The sequence below is a fragment of the Chiloscyllium plagiosum genome, unplaced genomic scaffold, assembly GCF_037043375.1.
Source record: "Chiloscyllium plagiosum isolate Xiang-an unplaced genomic scaffold, Cpla_swu_hap1 HiC_scaffold_34, whole genome shotgun sequence".
Taxonomy (NCBI): domain Eukaryota; kingdom Metazoa; phylum Chordata; class Chondrichthyes; order Orectolobiformes; family Hemiscylliidae; genus Chiloscyllium; species Chiloscyllium plagiosum.
In genome coordinates, this window is record NW_028270172.1 from 4,215,828 (window position 1) to 4,229,315 (window position 13,488).

The following is a 13,488-nucleotide window of genomic DNA, read 5'->3' on the forward strand; positions in this document are numbered from 1 at the left end:
GGGTTGATTTCCTTGGAGCAGAGAAGTTTGAGAAGGAACAGGATTGAAACATCTAAAATTGACAGCCACAGATAAAGAGTAGACAGGAAGAAACATTTCCCTTTCGAAAGTAAGGGCCAGAAGGTTTAGAGGGATGTGAGGAAAACTTCATTCACCCAGAGGCCGGTGAGAATCTGGAAATCATTGCCTGTCAGGGTGGTAGACACAAAAACCCTCATCACATTGAAAAAGGATTTAGAGATGCACTTACAATGCCAGATCATACAATGCCCAGTGCTGGAAATGGGAATACAATAGTTTATTTGGGTGACTGTTTTTGACCAGTGCAGATACGATGGGCTGAAGTAGATCTTCTCCGCCATAGACCTCTAGGTTTCTGTGATTCTATGAAAGCTTGATGTTAATGGACTGGACCTTCTCTGAAGCAGTACTTGATGTTAGATTGCTACTCCATTAGAACCTTTCTCTACCTCCAACCTGTTTTGCATTTCTCACTGGGTTCTCGAATCAGCTTGTCAAGAAAGTTGAAGAACACAATCCCTTGGGACATTCTGTCATAGCACTGCAGCACTGGGAGAAGATAAAACACACTATGCTTTCTAGTACTAGTCTCTGTGGAATAATTGTAATGGGCCTCTATGAATGTTATTAAATGGATGACAGAATGAACAGTTAGAATGGTTGGTTGGTTATGTTCATGAATAAGTGGGTAAGTGCTTAGGATGCATGATGCAAGTGGGGACATGGGTATTCTGGGTGAGTTAGTAATTGGAAGGGAGGCAGATACATAGAGTGGCAGGAGCTGAGATGGATGGGCTTGTAGGTTTAGAGGATGGGTAGGTAGGTGACAATGTTAGAGGATAGGTAGGTCAGTTCAGAGCAGTGGTCAATTGGGGTGTTGTTGGTTGAGATGGATGATGCAGTCAGAGGGAGGATAAGATCGGGGGGTCATTGAGTGATCAGGCAGTCGTGGTCCTGGGGGCAAGTCAAGATTCAGGTGAGGAGGCAAATAGTTTTGGGGGGCACAAGTTGGAATTTATTGGCTCTTTGGGTGTTAAGTGGTGGTTTAAAAACATAGATAGGTGGTCAGATCAGATCAGCAACTAGTCAAGAGGATCGGGGGAATATTGCTACCAACCCCATCAGATGAGGTAGTCAGGGAGATGTAGTTGAGGCAAGGAGGGTCAGGTAGTGAGTTGGGGCTTCAGGGAAATTGACTGGAAGGTCAGGTGTGTAGTTACCCAAGAATTGGAAAAGACTGGAGGTTGGCAAACATAGTGCCACTGTTTAAGAAGGGCGGTAAAGACAAGCCAGGGAACTACAGGTGAGCCTGACCTCGGTGGTGAGCAATTTGTTGGAGGGAATCCTGAGGGACAGGATGTACATGTATTTGGAAAGGCAAGGACTGATTCAGGATAGTCAACATGGCTTTGTGCGTGGGAAATCATGTCTCACAAACTTGATTGAGTTTTTTGAATAAGTAACAAAGAAGATTGATGAGGGCAGAGCAGTAGATATGATCTATATGGACTTCAGTAAGGCGTTCGACAAGGTTCCCCAAGGGGGACTGATTAGTAGCGTTGGATCTCATGGAATACAGGGAGAACTAGCCATTTGGATACAGAACTGGCTCAAAGGTAGAAGACAGAGGGTGGTGGTGGAGGGTTGTTTTTCAGACTGGAGGCCTGCGACCAGTGGAGTGCCACATGGATCCGTGCTGGGTCCTCTACTTTTCATCATTTATATAAATGATTTGGATGTGAGCAGAAGAGATGTAGTTAGTAAATTTGCAGACATCACCAAAATTGGAGGTGTAGTGAACAGCGAAGAGGGTTACCTCAGATTACAACAGGATCTGGACCAGATGGGTCAATGGGCTGAGAAATGGCAGATGGAGTTTAATTCAGATAAATGCGAGGTGCTGCATTTTGGGAAAGCAAATCTTAGCAGGACTTATACACTTAATGGTAAGGTCCTAGGGAGTGTTGCTGAACAAGAGACCTTGGAGTGCACGTTCATATCTCCTTGAAAGTGGAGTCGCAGGTAGATAGGATAGTGAAGAAGGCATTTGGTATGCTTTCCTTTATTGGTCAGAGTATTGAGTACAGGAGTCGGGAGGTCATGTTGCAGCTGTACAGGACATTAGTTAGGCCACTGTTGGAATATTGCATGCAATATATGTTGTGAAACTTGAAAGGGTTCAGAAAAGATTTACAAGGATGTTGCCAGGGTTGGAGGATCTGAGCTACAAGGAGAGGCTGAACAGGCTGGGGCTATTTTCCCTGGAGCGTCGGAGGCTGAGGGGTGACCTTATAGAGGTTTACAAAATTATGAGGGGCATGGATAGGATAAATAGGCAAAGTCTTTTCCCTGGGGTTGGGGAGTCCAGAACTAGAGGGCACAGGTTTAGGGTGAGAGAGGAAAGATATAAAAGAGACCTAAGCGGCAACTTTTTCATGCAGAGGGTGGTACGTGTATGGAATGAGCTGCCAGAGGATGTGGTGGAGGCTGGTACAATTGCAACATTTAAGTGGCATTTGGATGGGTATATGAATAGGAAGGATTTGGAGGGATATGGGCTGGGTGCTGGCATGTGGGACTAGATTGGGTTGGGATATCTGGTCGGCATGGACGGGTTGGACCGAAGCATCTGTTTCCATGCTATACATCTCCAAGACTCTATGACTCTATTTTCTCTGTCTTACTTTTGCTGGGTTACTGTTCCGGAACTGCTCACAGTCTCCAGTTCTCTCCCAGACTATGAGGCATCCACAGACTGGAGGAGCAGGAGAAGTTTCCACTGGAAGGTTAACCTTCGCAGGGATGTCTGCTCACCTGGAATTCTGCTAGACCCTGGGACAGATCTCGAATGAAGCATCTGGCTACCCCAATCCAAAACCAGGAGGAGTTCAGTATCCAATTTACAAAAATACCACAGACATCCAAATAAAGATGGGCAGCACAGTGGCACAATGGTTAGCACTACTGCCTCACAGCGCCAGAGACCCGGGTTCAATTCCCGCCTCAGGCGACTGACTGTGTGGAGTTTGCACGTTCTCCCCGTGTCTGCGTGGGTTTCCTCCGGGTGCTCCGGTTTCCTCCCACAGTCCAAAGATGTGCAGGTCAGGTGAATTGGCCATGCTAAATTGCCTGTAGTGTTAGGTAAGGGGTAAATGTAGAGGTATGGGTGGGTTGTGCTTCGGCGGGTCGGTGTGGACTTGTTGGGCCGAAGGGCCTGTTTCCACACTGTAATGTAATCTAATCTAAAAAGTAATGTAATCTAATCTAAAATATTTCCACAGTAAATTCAAAGCCATCAATAAGTGAGTCAGGAAACAATGCACATTCACTCAGTCGACACAAATAAGTGCTAATTGGCAAAGCTGTTGACTAGATTAGCTTTGGCCATCTAATTAAATGATTTGCTTAATCATTCCATCAAATCACTGCTTAAATGATGTTAACTAATTCTTATGTTGTGTTCATTGCACTCAAGGAGGGAATTAGCAACTCTCTTTTGAATCCTGCCAATCAAAGTTGATAAATTTAGTGATGATTCTGTAATGATCTATCACATCTCCAATGCCTAAAGCTCTTTCATTACCATTGACTCCCATCCCCATCTTGGTCTTAAGGGAATGACAATCAGGTTTTTTTAAAAAATTATTTTCTAATCAATCTGTTCAGAGATGTTAATACACAGGTCTGACTTAAACTCAGACCTCTCTCACTGTACCACAAGAACACTGGCAATCAGTTTATGGGATTACTGTAGAAATTGGACTGTTAGTGATCCTGGTCAACAATAGTGTGAGTGGTAAATTCAGATCTAAAGCGCCTATGGTTTTCCAAACATTAACATGATTTACCAGGAAATTGTGAAAAGTTTGAATTTCTGATTTGTAATACAAGAAGGCGACTGACTTCCTACAGAATCCCTACAGTGTGGAAGCAGATCATTCAGCCCATCAAGTCCACACAACCCTCTGAAGAGCATCCCACATAGATCCACCCCATCTCTGTCACCCTTACTTTCCCATGGCTAACCCATGTAGTCTGCATAACCATGGACAATATAGCATAGCCAATCCACTTAGCCTGCACATCTTTGGATTATGGGAAGAAACCCATGAAGGCACTGGGAGAGTGTGCAAACTCCACCCAAGGGTGGATTTGAATCCAGGTCCCTGAACCACAAAGTAAGGGAGTATGGAGCTATATTCTCCTGTTCAAAGTGTATAGAATGACTGATTGTCATTCCCTTAAGACCAAGATGGGGATGGGAGTCAATGGTAATGAAGGAGCTTTAGGCATTGGAGATGTGATAGATCATTGTAGAATCATTACTAAATGTATCAGCTTTGATTGGCAGGATTCAAAAGAGAGTTGCTAATTCCCTCCTTGAGTGCAATGAACACAACATAAGAATTAGTTAACATCATTTAAGCAGTGATTTGATGGAATGATTAAGCAAATTCACAAACAATTCAACACACCATGTCGCTGAACAAACTTTCAGGCATTTTAAAGTTTCATGGTGACACAGGGGACTTAATAAATTATTTTCCAACTGCTTGTCATTTTTTTCATAAGCAGACTTTAAAGCTTCACGCCCCCTAGTTCTAGTGACCAGTGTTAGCAGTGCGTGCCATCAACAAGATGCATGGCAACATTCAAGCCATTATACTCCATCAGCTTTAAGAACAAGGACAGTGAACACATTTGAACAATATGACATTGAAATTCAGCTCCAAGTCACACACTAAAAAAACTTGGGCATAGATTGAAATAAAATCAAACTACTGTGGATGCTGGAGATCTTAAAAAATAACAGCAAGTGCTGGAAAAACACAGAAAGTCTTCCAAGATTTGTGCAAGGGGAACAATGTTAGCACTGTGAGGTCAATACAACTCTTCCTCAGAACTGAAGGAAACTGGAAAAAATTTGGGTTTTTTTATGCTGTTGATAAAGGGCAAAGAGGAATAAGTGGAACCGATGGTGAAGATATCCAGAGGCAAAAGGAGTTGCAAAAGGTGGCTGCAGAAAAATTTAGAGAGGTTAGGAAAGTGGGCAAATAAGTGGCAGATGAAATACAACGTGAGAAATTGTGAGGTCATGCACTTTGGTAGGAAGAATAAAGGCATGGAATATTTTCTAAATGGGGAGAAAATTCAAAAATCTGAAGTGCAAAGGGACTTGGGACTTCTAGTCTAGGATTCTCTTAAGGTAAACTTGCAGGTTGAGTTTGTAGTTGGGAAGGCAAATACAATGTTGGTATTTCTTTCAAGGGGACTTGAATATAAAAGCAGGGATGAACTTCTGAGGCTTTATAAAGGTCTGGATGGATCATATTGAGAGTATTATGAGCAATTTTGGGCCTCATACCTCAGGAAGGATGTACTGGCCCTGGAGCGGGTCCAGAGGAGTTTCAAGAGAATGATTCCAGGAAAGGAAGGCTTAAAATATGAGGAAAGTTTGTGGACTCTCAGTCTATCATCGATGGAGTTTAGAGGGATGAGGGGAAATCTAATTGAAACTTATAGAATGCTGAATAGCCTGGACAGAGTAGACATTGGGAAGATGTTTCCATTAGCAGGAGAGATGAGGACCCAAGGGCACAGCCTCAGAGTAAAGGGAAGAGCCTTTAGAACGGAGATAAAGAGAACCTTTTTAGCCAGAGGGTGGTGAATCTGTGGAATTCATTGCCACAGAAGGCTGTGGAGGCCAGGTCATTGACTATATTAAAAACAGGATAGATAGGTTCTTGGTTGCCTTGAGGATCAAAGGTAATGGTGAGAAGGCAGGAAAATGGAGTTGAAATACTTATCAGGCATGACTGAATGGCCTAATTTCAGCACTTGTGTCTTTTGGGCTTATGGAGCTCTAATAGTATGGAAGAGATGTGGATAAAAACATTAGGAGGGAATTAGAGAGCAATAAACATGAGCAAGATTCAAGTAGAAATCTCATTGGAGAGAAAAGCAGCACTTCTGAAGGTGGGCACACCTGGAATTAATTTTAAAAAAAGGTTTTGAAGTCTCCTAGGGCTGCTCTCTCTTTGGAGAGAGACAATTGTTGGTAGTTTAATCTGAGGGTCACCATGCCTCAGGTGAGGGGAGAGGTTGGAAAGACAGGATCTTTGTAGTAACCTCAGCTGGTATGGGAATTAAGCAATGAATTAAACACAAAAATAAAAGTAAAATACTGTCGGTGTTTGAGATCTGAAATTAAAACAGCAAGTTCTGGAGAAACTGGAAGTATGTTGACTATTCGTTCATCATCACTGGATCATGTTCCTGGAATTCCTGCCCTAGCTTCTCTGGGCTGCATTTACACAGGATGGAGTGTGCCAGTTCAAGAAGGCAGCTTACTGTGAGTTCACAATGCTCGTTAAAGATAGGCAATGAGTGCTAGGCTTGTCCACATTCAATAATGAAAATATTTTTAAAAACACTAACTTTATATATAATCATAAATACTGTGTATTATATAAGTTATTGATGTAGTTGAAATATTGCAACACTTTGGTGAACAGTGGACATTGATGATTTATAATTCATTCATAGGAGGTGATACTGCCTTCAAGTCTGTCTTTTCACAATGCAAGTTATAAATCATTTCAAAGCTGAATTGAGTTTACAGTAAGATTATCAGCAAATGGCAGTATTATGAAATAAATCAACAGTACCTACAAGAAGTTACCCACAATTTAAATTCAGAAGTTTGGATTGTGTGGTTCCAGTTCCTCCTTTAACATCAACTGCTTTCCAGCAGCACTCCACTGGTCAACTGAAGCCATGTGAAAGTGTGCACTCCTTACTCACCAACTGAACACAGTCAGAAGTCACACAACACAGTGCTGCCCATTCACCTGAAGTCACTTCACCTGATGAAGGGACAGCGCTCAAAAGCTTGTGATTCTAAGTAAACCTTTAGGACTGTAACCTGGTGTCCTGTGACTTCTGACTTTGTCCACTCCAGTTCAACACTGGCAGCTCCACAACATGAACTGAATATGACAGAGAAACATAATTCAGTGCATTCGATTGAAACTGAACATTTAACAGTGAAATTAGTTATAATTATAGTGAAACAAACTCTGTGTCCCTAAAATATAATAATTTAACACTTTTCAGAACTACATTACTTTTGGAGATTTCTCTTTTTTTTCCAATTTTTATTTCTCCTACTGTACTTTGTTTCACTTACTAATCTAATTTAAAATTCATCGATCATACTCCTTTGTTTAGATATTTGAGGTAATTTTGCCCTAATGCTTTGGCCAGGAAACACTTGGTGTGTAAAAAAAAATCAATTTTACACACCTTCGAGTGTCACTCATTCATTTCAACATTATGCCAACCTAAGTGGATTAAAATTAACAAGATAAAGTGAGTTCCTGGTGAGGAAAGTTAAAATTGCTCCTCAATTATGGTTCCTCAGTGCAACAATAGCAACGCTTTTACTTTCCCTGCTCATACATGTCACCAATCCCCTGCTAGAGCCATTGATAGGATCATTGATTCATACAGTACAGAAGAGACCTTTTGGCCCATTGAGTCTGTACTGTCAAAACTATGGTAAAGCTGCAGTAGTCCTACTTTCCTGCACTCGGTCCATAATTCTTCAATGTTATTTCAAGTGCACATCCACGAACATGTTAAAAGTTGTTTCTCACCTCAACACTCCTTCTAGACAGCACATTCCAGATTCCCATCACCCTCTGAGTGAAAAAAGGTTTCTGAACTCCCTTCCAAAGCTCCATACCTTTCACATTTAAAGTTATGCCTCACCTTAGTATTGACCCTTCAACCAAGCAGAATAGTTGCTTTCTATCCACCACATCCATTATAATCTTGTGCCCCCTCAACCTTCCCTGCTCCAAAGAAAACAACCCAAGCTCATCCAGCCTCTCTTCATTGTTGAGATGCTCCATCCCAAGTGACAGCGTGCGGAATCTCCTCTGAACTCCCTCCACTGCTTTCACATCCTTCCTATAGTGTGTGACCAGAACTGCACACAGTACTCCAGCTGTGGTTCATCAAAGTTCTGTCGAACTCCAACACAACCTCCCTGGTCCTATAATTTATGCCACTACTGATACTGGTAAGCATCCCAAATGTCTTCTTAACTACCCTATTAACCTGCCACCTTCGGGGATGTGTGGATAAGTACTCCAAAATTCCTCTCAGCTTCTTGTTGGTTATGCTGAAAATGAGACCTCCCAACTTGTTTCCAAATGATTGTGGTTTTTGAAGATTATTTCATAATGTACATTTAATAGATCGGGTTGACTATTCAGTTTGATTGCTGTAGCAACCAATAGCGATGTCCATGTTGGGTCTAACTGCAACTAGGCCCACCCCCCCCCACACACACACACACACACACACACACCCCTTTTGGAAATGTGGAGTAGAATATGAGAGCTGTGTGAAATATGTTTTTCCCTTAAGAGATTCAAAATCAGTAGGGAACATTTCACATATTAAACTATGATCAGGGTCCCATTAAAATGTAACACAAAATACTAGATCACTGTGATTAGTCTATTGCTATAATCCCAAAATGATCATAATACATTAATTCAGCAACATCTAAACAGTTTGGAATGCGCCACAGAGAAAGAGATCGTTAATAATGGAGAGTATGAGAACAGAGACAAACAGTGGTGTTACAGATGTTTACATAAACATTCCAGAATTCTGTTTCACTATCCTTGGGAATCAGTAGCAATTTATGCAAAAAAATGTCCTTCGGGGGATTCAATTGGTACGGTAGAGGAGATTGTCTGTGATCTACTGAAGGAGCAGAAGAGATGGTTAAATAATGAATCCACTTGATCCTTTATGATGCTCTTATTCCAAAATTTCAGTTTGATTAATTTCATCTTGGATTACAGCCTTGGTCTAATTCCAAAATAAGAACAGGCTTTGAAATATCAAATATATACATTATTGGTTTTAATAAATGCTGTGACTCCTCAAAAGTTACTACTTTAGTCATAGGTACACATTTGCTGAGGTTTATTCTATTTTGAATCAAAACTTGGCAGTTTGAATTAAATTCACATTTAGGGGCAATGGCTCTGCATAATTTGATATCCAGATTCGAATTTATCCAACAGTGGTCCTGTGGTACAATGATTAATGTCTCTCCCTCTGAGTCAAAATGTTTGGGTTTCAATGCCACTGCAAGACGGAAAGCCAAGGAATGTACATTTATAATATACTGAAATCAGCCTGCAAACTTCTCTAACAAACTATTGTTGTTTATTGTTAGGAGAATGAAACATCAAAGTCAACATGTATAGCTACAGTGGAACAGACCTCTGGTTTGATTTCCTTAATTAACAAAGAATGTATGTGCAGTTCAGAGTACGCTCACTTGACAAATTCGGGGGTTGGTTACCTTGTGATAAGCTGGACCTGTCTCCTTTCGAGATTACAAGATGAGAGCTGATTTCATTGCAACTTACCATATCCTGAGAAGACCATACAGGATGCACAATGAAAGGACATTTCCAATTGAGGGAGAGATTAGAACAAGGGGACACAATTTATAAATAACACATCTCCCATTTAAGATGTAGATAAGGATGCTTTTTTTTTCTCTTGGGGGGTCATAAATCTTTGGAACTCACTTCCCTGGAGAGCAGTAAGGTTGGGATTCATTGAGTATTTTTAAAGCTGAGGTGGATGTTTTACTAATGTGAGGGTCATTTGTTATCAGGGAGTAGGTGAGAAAGTGGAATTAAGGCCACAATCAGGTCAGCCATGATCACAATGAATGGTGGAACAGGCTGACCTGATGGGCTGAATGGCCTACCTGTGCCTTTACTCATGTGCTGTCTGCAAAGGCTAGTGGATAACGCTAGTCTGCTACATACTGCAAAGAAACATCGGTGCCTCTACCATCCCTGTCCATTGCTCTAGTCAACAATAAGAATGTAGAACACGAGTTACCATAGCAACAGAATCCCTGCAGCACACCACCACTACATAACAATCATGACCAAACTTTTAAAAATAATTTCTTCCATGTGAAGCACTCCAGGATGTTGTGAAAACTTGCTAATGTAATAGATAAATTTAAATTAGTTCCTTTCAGAAGATGTCGGGGTGATGGACACCTTTAACCAGGAAATATAACTGGAAGAAATTGACCACTAAGGAGCAATATTGTCTGTCTGTATTATCCACAAGGCTCCCCACCGGCACTGCAAACTCACAAAAATATTCGCCACTGTCAAAGAATTAACAATCAAAACACAATCAGTGCATCTTCATCCAGTGATGATCAGCAGCTCATTACTGCCAGATCAGACATTCAAAGTATTTCAGAAGAACAGCTACATTTCACCTCAAGTTTTTTTGTGGAGGCAAAATGTTTTCTCAAATATTTTCCATTTCTTATTTTCCTGTTTCACCTCTGAAGGCAGTAGTTTATTGCTGGGGTATAGTTCCATCAACACCAAGAGCTTTTGCCATCTCACTCAAATGGTCACCATGCATGTTTGAGCAAGGAAATACATTGTATGATTGCTAAAGAAATATCCAGTCAAATAGCCTGAGATGGTTTGGAATTCTTAAAATAAAACTTTGCCCAGTATTTTGTATTGCACCTAATATGGTTGAACAAAGAACCAAGAAAATTCCAGCACAGGAACAGGCCTTTCAGCCCTCCAAGCCTGTGCCAATCCAGATCGCCTATTTAAACCCGTTGCCTATTTCCCAAGGACCTGTATACCTCTGGTCTCTGCCCAATCATTAATCTGTCCAGGTACATCTTAAATGACGCTGCCTGCCTTTACCACCTCTGCATTCCAGGCACTCACCACCCTCTGCGTGAAGAACTTTCCATACATATCTCCCTCAAACCTTTTCCCTCTCACTTTGACCTCATGACCCCTAGTAATTGAGACCCCACTCTGGGAAAACGCTTCTTGTTATCCACTCTGTCTATATCTCTTATGATTTTGTCAACCTCAATCAGATTCCCCCTCAACCTTCATCTTTCTAATGAAAATAATCCTAATCTACACAACCTGTCTTCATAGCTAGCACCCTCCATACCAGGCAACATCCTGGTGAACCTCCTCCCCAACTTCTCCAAAGCATCCACATCCTTTTGGTAATGTGGTGACTAGAACTGTACATAGTATTCCAAATGTGGCTGAACCAAAGTCCTGTACAATTGAATTGAACTGAATTGAATTAAATTTATTGTCACGTGTACTGAGGCACAGTGAAAAGCTTTGCCTTGCGAGTAATACAGGCAGATCACAGAGTTAAGTAACATAGATAGTAAATAATAGGTAAGCAGCGGCAAAAACAAAAACACAGGTACAGGCGAATGTTAAGAGTTTGTGAGTCCATTCAGTATTCTAACAACAGTAGGGTAGAAATTGTTACGAAACCAGCTGGTGCATGTGTTCAGGCTTCTGTACCTGCCCCCCGATGGTAGAGGTTGTAGAAAAACATTGCCAGGGTGGGATGGATCTTTGAGAATTCTGGCAGCCTTTCCTTGACAGTGGGCCTGGTAGATGGATTCTATAGATGGGAGGTTGGCCTTTGTGATTGTCCGGGCCGAGTTCACCACTCTCTGTAGCCATGTCCGATCTTGAATGGTACAGTTGCCATACCAGGTAGTGACACATCCAGACAGAATGCTCTCAATGGTGCACCTATAAAAGTTGGCAAGGGTATTTGCCATCATGCTAAATATCCTCAGCTACCTGAGGAAGAAAAGACGTTGTCGGGCTTTTGTAACCAGTGCATCCACATGAAAAATTCAAGAAAGCTTGTTGTAGATGACCATTCCCAGGAGTTTGACACTCTCGACTCATTGCACACCTGTGCTGTTAATGTGTAGAGGGGGGGGCATAGGAACATCCTGCCAAAAGTCAATAGTGAGTTGCTTGGTTTTGCTGGCACTAAGAGCTAGGTTGTTCTTAGTGAACCATTTTTCCAGGTCTTCCACATCCCGTCTGTAGTCTGTTTCATCGCCATCTAAGATTCGACTGACTATGGTGGTGAACTTGTAAATGGCATTAGTCTGGTGTTTGGTGACAAAGTCATGGGTATACAGTGAATACAGTAGGGGGCTGAGTATGCACCCCTGGGGTCTCCAGTGTTGAGTGTTAGTGAGGATGAAATATTGTCCCCGATCTTCACTGATTGTGGCCTGTGGGTCAGGAAGCTGAGGATCCAGTTGCAGAGAGTGGGGCTTAGTCCGAGATCACTAAGTTTAGTAAACAGTCTCGAGGGGATAATAATGTTAAAGGATGAACTGTAGTCAATCAGTAGGATTCTTATGTAGCTGGCTTTGGTGTCAAGATGTTCTAGGGAGGAGTGAAGGGCTAGTGATATGGTATCTGATGTTGCCAACTCTTGTAATTAATACCCTGTCCGATGAAGGAAAGCATGCTATTTGCCTTCTTCACCATTCTATTGACCTGCATTGCCACCTTCAGGGTACAATGGACCTGAGCATCCAGATCTCTGTGTGCATCAATCTTCCCCAGGGCTTTTCCACTTACTGTATAATTCAGTCTTGAACTGGATCTTCCAAAATACATCACCTTGCATTTGCCCGGATTGAACTCCAACTGCCATTTCTCTGCCTAACTCTCAAATCTAATTATATTCTGCTGCATTCTCTGACAGTCCCCTTCACTATCTGCTACTCCTCTAATCTTAGTATCATCTGCAAACTTGCTAAAGAGGGAACCTACACCTTCCTCCAAATCATTTATGTATATCACAAACAACAGTGGTCCCACCACGGATCCCTGGGGAACATCACTGGTCACAGTTCTCCATTTTGAGAAACTCCCTTCCACTACTACTCTCTGTCTCCTGCTGCCCAGCCAGTTCTCTATCCATCTAGCTAGTACACCCTGGACCCCACCCGACTTCACTTTCTCCATCGGCCTACCATGGGGAACCTTTTCAAACACCTTACCGAAGTCCATGTATATGACATCTACAGCCCTTCTCTCATCAATCAACTTTGTCACTTCCTCAAAGAATTTTATTATGTTGGTAAGACATAACCTTCCCTGCACAAAACCATGCTGCCTATCACTGATAAGCCCATTTTCTTCCAAATGGTAATAGATCCTCTCCCTCAGTATCTTCTCCAGCAGCTTCCCTATCACTGATATCAGGCTCACTGGTATATAATTACCTGGATTATCCTTGCTACCCTTCTTAAACAAGCCAACAACATTAGCAATTCTCCAGTACTCCAGGACCTTGCCCATATTCAAGGATGCTGCAAAGATACCTGTTAAGGCCCCTGTTATTTCCACTCTCACGTCTCTCCGCAGTCTGGGATAGATCCCATCCGGACACCTTAATGCCTGTTAGAATACCCAACACGTCCTCCTTCTTTATGCTGACTTGACCTAGATTAATCAAACCTCTATCCCTATCTCAACATCCGCCATGTCCCTTTCCTCGGTCAATACCGACGCAAAGTAC

General features: G+C 42.0%; 1 protein-coding gene and 1 long non-coding RNA gene across 6 annotated transcripts in view; one reads left to right on the plus strand and one right to left on the minus strand.

Moving 5' to 3' along the window:
• The window catches only part of LOC148141112 (uncharacterized), a 49,915-nt gene extending 47,065 nt beyond the window's left edge, over window positions 1-2,850 (plus strand). The window contains exon 3 of the long non-coding RNA XR_015752803.1: window positions 2,758-2,850. This is a non-coding gene — a long non-coding RNA (uncharacterized LOC148141112). The remainder of the gene's footprint in view (window positions 1-2,757) is intronic.
• LOC122564562 (cadherin-12-like) overlaps window positions 1-13,488 on the minus strand; it is a 623,768-nt gene that overhangs the window by 107,891 nt on the left and 502,389 nt on the right. The gene's annotated exons all lie outside the window — the stretch shown is intronic.